Here is a 9,258-nt window from a genome sequence, read left to right as displayed (position 1 = left end):
GTTTCACCATGTTGACCAGGATGGTCTCGATCTCTTGACCTCGTGATCCACCCGCCTCGGCCTCCCAGAGTGCTGGGATTACAGGCGTGAACCACCGTGCCCAGCCCTTTAAACGAATATATTTCATTATAAGTACATCTTAACTCAACAAAGTCAATTTTAAAATAACAATTGAATAGTCTTTCTTCCGATGATACTGTCCAAAGGCACAGAGAGGCCATGCAGGATCATCAGTGCTGTACTAGGGTTAGCTGGCTCTTAACCACTGATCAATAAATATTCAGGAATTTTCCAAGCTGGCAGTTGGAAACTGACCACGATGGGAATATTTACACAAAGGAATTGGGCTTTTAAAAATATGTTTCCCAGAAAACTGTTTTACACCAGTACACCGCTACACCACTGAGCAAAGAGGTTAAAAGTACAATTCAGATAAGAAATATTAAGTTTATGAATACTGATGAATGCTGAGTGTATAACAGAATATATTGTTTGCTAGGAAGAACAATGACAAGGAAAACCTAGCTGCTGCCACCCTCCCCCAACCCATAAATAGAAAACTACTTGGGGTATTCCAAAACAGCAGGACAATGTATAAATATCATACACTGGTTGAAACAATTCTTTGAGATAGCTGACCCTGCCCCCGTGGCTCCCTCGTGGAGAACACCTTTTAGCTTGTTTGTAATCAGTGTTAAGCGGGCAACAGCTGCCTACTTGGTAGATGTTTGTGTTATCAGAAAACACAGAGCACCTGTTTATTAATAGTAATCACCTGCTCAGAGAGAAGAACTACATGGATCAGAATTTGCTCGGGGCCTTTAGCCCGGAATGCTGTCAGCCCCTGAGGCTCTGAGCTCGGAAGGCTGCTGGCCCCTCCGATAGACCCACTTTGCTGTTCTATCTGGGTGCCCACCCTTCGTTTCCTTCAGCACCACCTGGGTGGGGGTCTCTCCCGCTGAGCTGGTACTCGGTATTCACAGGCCTGAGTTTGGGTCCCAGCTCTGCCACTTTCTAATGGTTTTATTTGCCCCTGTGTTCTTTAGTTCTCTGCTCCCTAAAATCAAGGCAAAATAAATATCTACTTCACACCATAATTAGGAGAATTCTGTGGATCAATTCACACTTGGCATATAGTAAGCACTAAATATTACCTGCTATTATTGTGCAAAGAAAAAACAAAGTCTCTCTACAACTAAAGAAATTAACTGGTTTACATATTTCCCCCGGACGTATTTACTCTTTTTCTTCCCTTCATGCACAATCCCAAACTATTCCAGTTTTGAAAAGAAAATGTGCACTTTTCTCACCCAACATATGGGGGGGGGGATAATATTTCTCTTCCCTCTAACACAAGTTGTGAACATCAAATAAGCCAATATCTGTGAAGGAGCTTAACAAGTCATAAAGCACTTTGGAACTATAAGATTTGCTTTTTTAGAGACGGGGTCGCGCTCCGTCACCCAGGCTGGAGTGCAGTGGTGCAATAATAGTTCACTGCAGCCTCAAACTCCTGGGCTCAAGTGATTCTCCCACCTCAGACTCCTGCCATTTTGGTCAAATGTCAGATGCCTGATGACAGGTGCAAACCATAGTGCCTGTGTAAACTGCTGATATTAATGTACATGCTCAAATTGAGGGGGAGGGTTCTACAACTCAATACAGAACATATAAAATAAACTTTAAAAAACTTTACCACTTGGGAATTGTCATTCACAATTTTAGGGTTTATTTCTCAAATTAGCATAATATATCAGAATTATAAATGAATGCAATGCTTTACACACATGCAATAAATTGTTTGCAAAACTCAAAATAGATATTTTAACTTCATAGACTGTAAAAACATGAGCATCAAGCTTTCCAGGAAAAAAAATTCTGCATACCACTCTTCTTTAGAATTAAATTCATCGCAAATTTTACTTGCTAAAAGATGTCATTGTTGTTTCACTATGTATATATTCTTAATGAAATGCAACTTTTTCTTCAAAATCTTGGAACAAATACACAAGTTAGAAGCAGACCTCTGAATAAACCACCCTGACAAAACAGTCCACAGACAGCAGTGGGATCTAATCAAAGCTATTTAGATGGTATTTCAGGCTTTCTCAGTGAGTCATCATCTTACTCAGAACAAGTTACTTAACTTGAGATGACTCACCTTGTGCAAAAAGACAACAATAAGATCACATATCATCACATTAGCCTGGCATTTTGAAATCCTTAAAGCACCGTAAACACAGGTCGCTATGACCTTAGTTGGTCAGAATATGGTCATTTTAGTTACTGACTTGCACTTACTGATCTCCTGAAGTTATATATACACTACCAAGTTTCTGCTAAGTGTACTCATTTTGAAATATTTCATTCATTTGCAAACAACATGGGATTTTAAAGAAATCACGTCGGGCTGCAATTTCACATTTCAAATAAACAGAGCAACACGTATACTTTTTTGACATGCTGAAGTGTAATTTTTATTTTTTTTAACAACATTCGGTTGGCACATTGAGGTATACCAGTGGGGCATCACATATGCATTTATTTGTGTATTCATTCTGTAACTATAATAGGTTCATTGCCTGGATGTTCACAGCAAGTCAATACCCAGAGGCACCAGGTTGCAACAGAGACAGAGGTTTAGTGGTAAGTCCACCAAACAAGGAGAAAAGGGGAAACCTCTCAAATCCGTCTTCCTGGGGACTCTGGGGCTAGGGTTTTTAAGAGTTTTGGAGTGAGCCAAAGCGCAGAGATTGCTGATTAGTTGAAGAGTACAGGGTGAAGTCCCCGTACGGGGAGAGGAAGAAACTGTACTCTTGTGCTCATCTGGTTTGTCTGTGGGAGTCTTTAAATTGGTTGGCCTTAGCACTTCCACTGTTATTCAGGATCTGCCTAAGCAATTCTTAAACAAAAGCCTCATGATTCTAACATTAGAAATCCTATCCACAGGAACAATGGGGATGCAAATGGTCAGTATCTAAGGTTATGTGATTTTTAGGTTACAAGGCATGGTCAAAGTGCAGCCTGATTAAAGCTTAATTGTAACTACATTTCTGTTCAGAATTCTCAATTCTGTGAGGAGGGCTTCAATTCCTTCAACAAACATTTACTTAGCACCAACTATATGTAAGTCTCTACAGAGTCTACTGAAAATAACCTCAGTTTTTATGAATGAAAGGCAAATACATGATAAAGTTGCATATCGTTTTTACATTGTATATTACATTTTATACATGGGATAAAAGTACCTCCCAAGGTGCTTTATGGTGTTTTCACTGGATGCCCATTTTAAACAGCCTTACAATTCTGGATGATCACTTTAATGTTCCCTAGCTTATCTACTACGTGACTATATGTGACTGAGTAGGCTGATAAATAACAACATATTTTATCATTAAAAAATACAAATATATATAATCGGCATCCAAGAAAGAGAGATAATCCTGGAACAAAAACTGCAGAATTAGATCCAGGCTAATCAGAATCTCGCAGTGGTGTTACAGGAAAGCAAAACAGTGAAGTCCATTTCTCAGTGTCATTACTCAGAGGCTGGGGGTAAGAAAAAGTCCTGCTGGGGATGTGAAGTTAGGAGAGTTTCACTCAGTTCCCCTCTGTGAGTCTGGAAGGTGTTTTTACAGCTTGCAGAGCTGAAGGAGCTAGAACTGGATGCTGGCCAGCGGGAAGATGAGAACTGCTCAAGGGAAAGGAAGGTCTCAGTAGGGAGGAGAACCTGATGAAAGTTTTAGTCAGCATTATCATGATTATCTGTCACCTGCAGGGTACACAGGGAACAGTTGCATGACAGAGGAGATAATTTCTGAGGAGTTAAAGGACAATATAATATTAAAACACCGAAGACACAAAGCTGAAGTAGCAGGTTACACAATTATTTGTCAATTTGTCCAGAGGGAGACATTTTAGCTGCACTTTCCAAAGCATTGGCACTCTGAAAACTTAATCAGATAAAACTACATTCCCAACATGTATAATATGTATCATAAAACACTTGCTATACGCATATATCCAAATATCTTATATCTTTATGATAATTTATCTGTGAACTAAAAATCTATTTAGGATCATTATGGGTCATTTAACTTGTTTCATTATGTCAGAAAAAAAAGTCACCAAATAAGAAAGCATCATCATTATTATTATTATTTTGAGATGGAGTCTCACTTTGTCACCAGGCTGGAGTATAGTGGCACGATCTTGGTTCACTGCAACTTTCACCTCCTGGGTTCAAGCGATTCTCCTGCCTCAGCCTCCTGAGTAGCTGGCACTACAAGCATGCACCACCATGCCCAGCTATTTTTTTTTTTTTTTTGGATTTTTAGTAGAGACGGGGTTTCACCACATTGGCCAGGATGGTCTCGATCTCCTGACCTCATGATCCACTCACCTAGGCCTCCCAAAGTGCTGGGATTACAGGCGTGAGCCCCCACACCTGGCCAAGAAAGCATTATTTTAACTTACTTTTACATTTTAGTCAAATTGAACTTTAACCAAACAATACAAGAAAAATGATTATTCTAACAACGTTGGTCTAAAAGCCATCAATTGTAGCTTTTTAACTAGGTCAAGCTCCATGATCTTGAATCCCTAGATGTATTTATTCATTCATTCAACATGTACCTAAGCATATCCTGGCCATAGCTGGCATTTTGCTTCCTCGTCCAAGCCACTATTCATCTCTCTCACCCTGCTGACCACACAGCTTCCACCTGCACCCACCTCCCTTCCACTCGCTCCACCACAGCTGGGGGGATCATTTGAAAAAAGCTGATCTAGTCACTCCATTGCTTAAAACACTTCAAAGGCTTCCCATTGTCCTTGAAATAAAGGCCAAAACTCAGCAAGGTATGGCCTGACCCCCTTCTTCCCCCTCTCAAGTTGTGTGCCTTCTCTCTCTCTTCACCAAACCTACTGGCCTTGTTTATTTTTTGATATATTTAAGGTGTACAGTATATGAAGTTTTGATATACATACACTGAGTGACAGCATTACTACAGTCAAGTAATTCTAACATGATGCTCCCTCCCACTCTGGCAGCTTCTCACAGACTTTCCCATTTTACCTAGAATGAGCCTCCTCCCCCATTTTGGCCAGGCTAACTCCTAGTCACCAGTCAGGTCCTAATTCAAATGCCCCCTCATTAACCAAATCAGGTTCTCCTATTCCACCCTCTCATAGAATACTGTAGTTATCCTTCACAGCTCTTAGCACAATTTGCAATTCTTCATTTATTTGTGTGAATATTGAAATAAATGTCTGTCTCTACCACTGTACTCTCCCTAAGGGCAGGGCCCATGTCTGTTTTGCCCTCCACTGTAGCCCTGGCATCCATCTAGTACAGTGCATAAAACAGTACATATAGCCTACTGAATAGGAGACAATCGATACCTGTTGACTATACGTGCACAGAATATGTACAAATGCAGCCGGACACAGTGGCTCACGCCTGTAACCCCAGCACTTTGGGAGGCTGAGGCGGGTGGATCACGAGGTCAGAAGATCAAGACCAGCCTGGCCAACATGGGGAAACCCCGTCTCTACTAAAATACAAAAAAAAATTAGCCGGGTGTGGTGGGGGGCAACTGTAATCCCAGCTACTCAGGAGGCTGAGGCAGAATAATCACTTGAAATGGGAAGGCGGAGGTTGCAATGAGTCGAGTTTGTGCCACTGCACTCCAGCCTGGGCAACGAGAGCAAAAAAACTCTGTTTCAAAAAAAAAAGGAAAGGAAAAAGAAAGAAATATGTACAAATGCTAGACGATTCATTCAATAAAAGCAGGAATAATGCCTGTATTACTGTGCTGGGATTAAGTGATCTGTCCACCTTGGTCTTACAATGTGCTGGGATTACACATAAGCCACTGCACTGGGCCACCTCTATTACTCTCTAGGTACCATCGAAAGCACTCGATAAACATTTGTTGCACAAACACTGAATGGTGGCAATATATTTCTTCTATCATTTTCTTGAAATATTCATCGGATTTTTATCTATTGATTTCTTAACTCCAAATTTTCCAACACTTATCTTTGGAAAGACTGAACGAACGAGCTCTACCTTGTCAAGGCACAGCAGCTGAGCAGTGGCCACCACAAAGGAGGCAGAGGATGCGTTACATAGATTCCATTTGAATCTATTTGTTTTGGTTACTCTATTTCAAATATGCTTGCATCACATGAAATGGAATTCCACTTACTTCCTTCCCCCTAAATCTTAATAAAGGAATTAGGCTAGCTGTTTGGGACTAAAAAATCCATCAAGAAGTTGTTCGCATTTTACTGAGATATTTGTTGAATTCAATTAATATTTCCAGAAAAACCTCAATATACCTGTCACTCTACAGGGACATAACATTTTCTTATCTAATATGTACAATCTTTAACTTGACAATTTCACAAGGCATACTGATATAAATCATATTGCTCAATATCTGGTGACTCAGTAGAAAGTGATCTTCAGTTTCAACAAGCAGTCTTTGAATTTATGATGCTTTTCCTTAAGGAAATTAACCTGAGGACTTTTTCCCATACGTCCAAAGAATACTAGAAGTTGTTTTCAAAACATAGAGTAACTTGGTTTCTATGTAGTATTTATAAGAAAAGAAAGTATCTGTATATATTCACTTAAAAGGCAACCTTGGAATCCTCTAATTCATCATTAAAGTGTGCTTTGTATGTAGGCAATCATCTAACTATAGATACAAAACTGACTTCTCTTAAAATGACTGATGGAACAATGGCTTTGCATGAAAATACTGAGTCAGAAAAAGTAATACTCTTGGCAGTCTAGATCAAAATAGAACTTGTTTCCCTAACTAGCAGAGGTGTTCTATCTAAAAAAAATACTTTTCTCTCTTCTTGGTGGTCTAGCGGTTAGGAATAAAAATTAAAAATAAATACAATACACTTTTCTCTCGATCAAACTAATATTGACTGGGCACTATGGAAGCAAATGGGAGCAGACTAGTCAGGTATGAAAATAACCTTACCTTGCTTCAGGTATACTGTGACCTGCCATAAAAGTTTGGAAGAAGGAGAGAATATAAAGGGGCTAGGGTATGAGGACCAGTCTTACAGCAGAAAGGCATCTGAGCAGAGCCTTGAGAAGTACATAACATTTCAATATATGGTATTAAATGGGAGAGGATCGGCAAGAATAGGACCAAAGAGCATACCCTCTGGAGTGCCTTCCCAGAAGACGAGCACTCATTTCATCAGCTAAGAACCCTCAGTTCCTTGACCCAGGTAGTCTGCACTTCCTTTTTAGAAGACAAATTTGTATATCTCATTCCTCCTCAAAGGCTGGGCCTTGTATTATTGTCCATCCAGAAATAAGTCCCTAGTACTTAACACAGCATCTGGCAGAAGCTGAGCATGCCAAATAGATGTAGGTTGAAATGATGTTTAGAAACATAACGTTAGGTTTACACATTGTTAACACACGATCGAAAAATTCAGGTAAATGGATTGGCTAAAATCCAATGAAAACTATTAATTAAACCTGTCATTTGGTACAACTTAAAAGCCTATGTGGATTGAATTTTTCATTTTGGATCCAATTATGCTGTCACATAGGTACAACTCTACTATATGAGTCACCCAAAGTTCTATTAATCAAATCTGGAATAACAATATAATAATGTGTTTTAATCATTCTAATACAGCAAATGAGACACTGGGAAACAAAACCAACACTATTGTAAAGTGCCCACCGATCACTCTTCACTGGGGACTGTGTCCTGCTCAGCAGTGGGATAACAGCAACACCTAAGAGTTGAACAACACAGAAGAAAAACTGTGAACTGTCAGGGAAAGTCAGCTTAAAGGGAAATAAAAATCCAAGGTGTATTGCTAGATTTTGCAATAACTACATGTGGCAATACAGAAATGTGATTTTAATTGGAGGAGGAAGATAATTATAGCTTGCAAGCCAGCTAGCTAATCTAAGTGACAAACTTTGGCCCCACGCCCATGAAAAGAGGGTGAACCCAAAACGGGAGTTTATCAAGTTTCCATTACAAATGTGTTCAAGACACCTGAGCCACCCTGAAACCAAACCCCGAAACCAAGGCGTGGGGGCGGGGGGTTATATGTTGCTAATAATTAAATTTAAATAATTTCTGTAAATTTAAATATGAAAACAACAAATTCTGTGTTATATCTTCGGAATTAGCATTGTGCTGGTGATCAAATGCAATGGTATAAAACAGAGTTAGCAGGTGTTCCTGAAAAAATATTCCTTGAGCTAATACTAGAAACAGAAAAAGGGGTCAGGTTAATCCTATGGATTTAGAAGTGATCCAAGTAAAGGCAACTTACATGATAATGGAAGTGAAAACCACGTCATCTAAGGAACAGTTGAATGAACTGATGATCCATAACCTGGAAAATGAAAGACGTGAAAAGGCAGAGTAATCTTGTCAAATACCTAAAAGATTCCCCATCAGCAAAGCGATATTTTGTGTGGCAGATTTCAGTTAAATAGAAAGATAAACTTTTTTTAAATAATTAGAGCACTTAAAAGGTAGGTGGAGTGGTGGCAGGCGCAGTGGCTTACACCTGTATTCCCAGCACTTTGGGAGGCCAAGGCAGGTGGATGACGAGGTTAGGAGATCAAGATGCTCCTGGCCAACATGGTGAAACCCCATCTCTACAAAATACAAAAAATTAGCCAGGCATGGTGGTGCATGCCTGTAGTCTCAACTACTTGGGAGGCTGAAGCAGAATCGCCTCAACCTGGGAGATAGAGTTTGCAGTGAGCTGAGATTGAGCCAATGCACTTCACCCTGGGCGACAGAGAGAGATTCTATCTCAAAAAAAAGAAAAAGGAAAAAAAGGTAGGTAGGGTGCTTTGTGAGACAATGAGTTTCTTGTCACTATTAAATATTCCAGTAGAGGCTGGAGACATCTGAGAAGGGGTTCTGTTTGGTGTTTAATATTTAACAAGAGAAGCAAGAAAGGACAGACATCTGTGAGTACCCACTATGAGAAGACACTTTGTATGTGTTATCTAAATTGGTAGACTCAAATTTATGAATTGAATATTATTTCTCACATGAAGATTAAAAGAGATTAAGTAATTTACCATGCACCCTGTAATAGAAAATGCTAGAAAAGTGAAGCCTGGGCCGGGCGCGGTGGCTCAAGCCTGTAATCCCAGCACTTTGGGAGGCCGAGGCGGGTGGATCACGAGGTCAAGAGATCGAGACCATCCTGGTCAACATGGTGAAACCCCGTCTCTAC

General features: G+C 39.9%; 1 long non-coding RNA gene across 1 annotated transcript in view; it reads right to left on the bottom strand.

Moving 5' to 3' along the window:
• Positions 1-7,723: 7,723 nt before the first annotated feature.
• Positions 7,724-9,258, bottom strand: part of LOC108281536 — a 7,183-nt gene continuing 5,648 nt past the window's right edge. Inside the window, exons 2-3 of the long non-coding RNA XR_005195259.1 lie at positions 8,335-8,397; positions 7,724-7,782 (exon numbers count right to left, since the gene is read on the bottom strand). This is a non-coding gene — a long non-coding RNA (uncharacterized LOC108281536). The remainder of the gene's footprint in view (positions 7,783-8,334; positions 8,398-9,258) is intronic.

Source organism: Cebus imitator, unplaced genomic scaffold (assembly GCF_001604975.1).
Source record: "Cebus imitator isolate Cc_AM_T3 unplaced genomic scaffold, Cebus_imitator-1.0 Scaffold228, whole genome shotgun sequence".
NCBI lineage: Eukaryota > Metazoa > Chordata > Mammalia > Primates > Cebidae > Cebus > Cebus imitator.
This window is presented reverse-complemented; position numbering and strand designations above follow the sequence as displayed.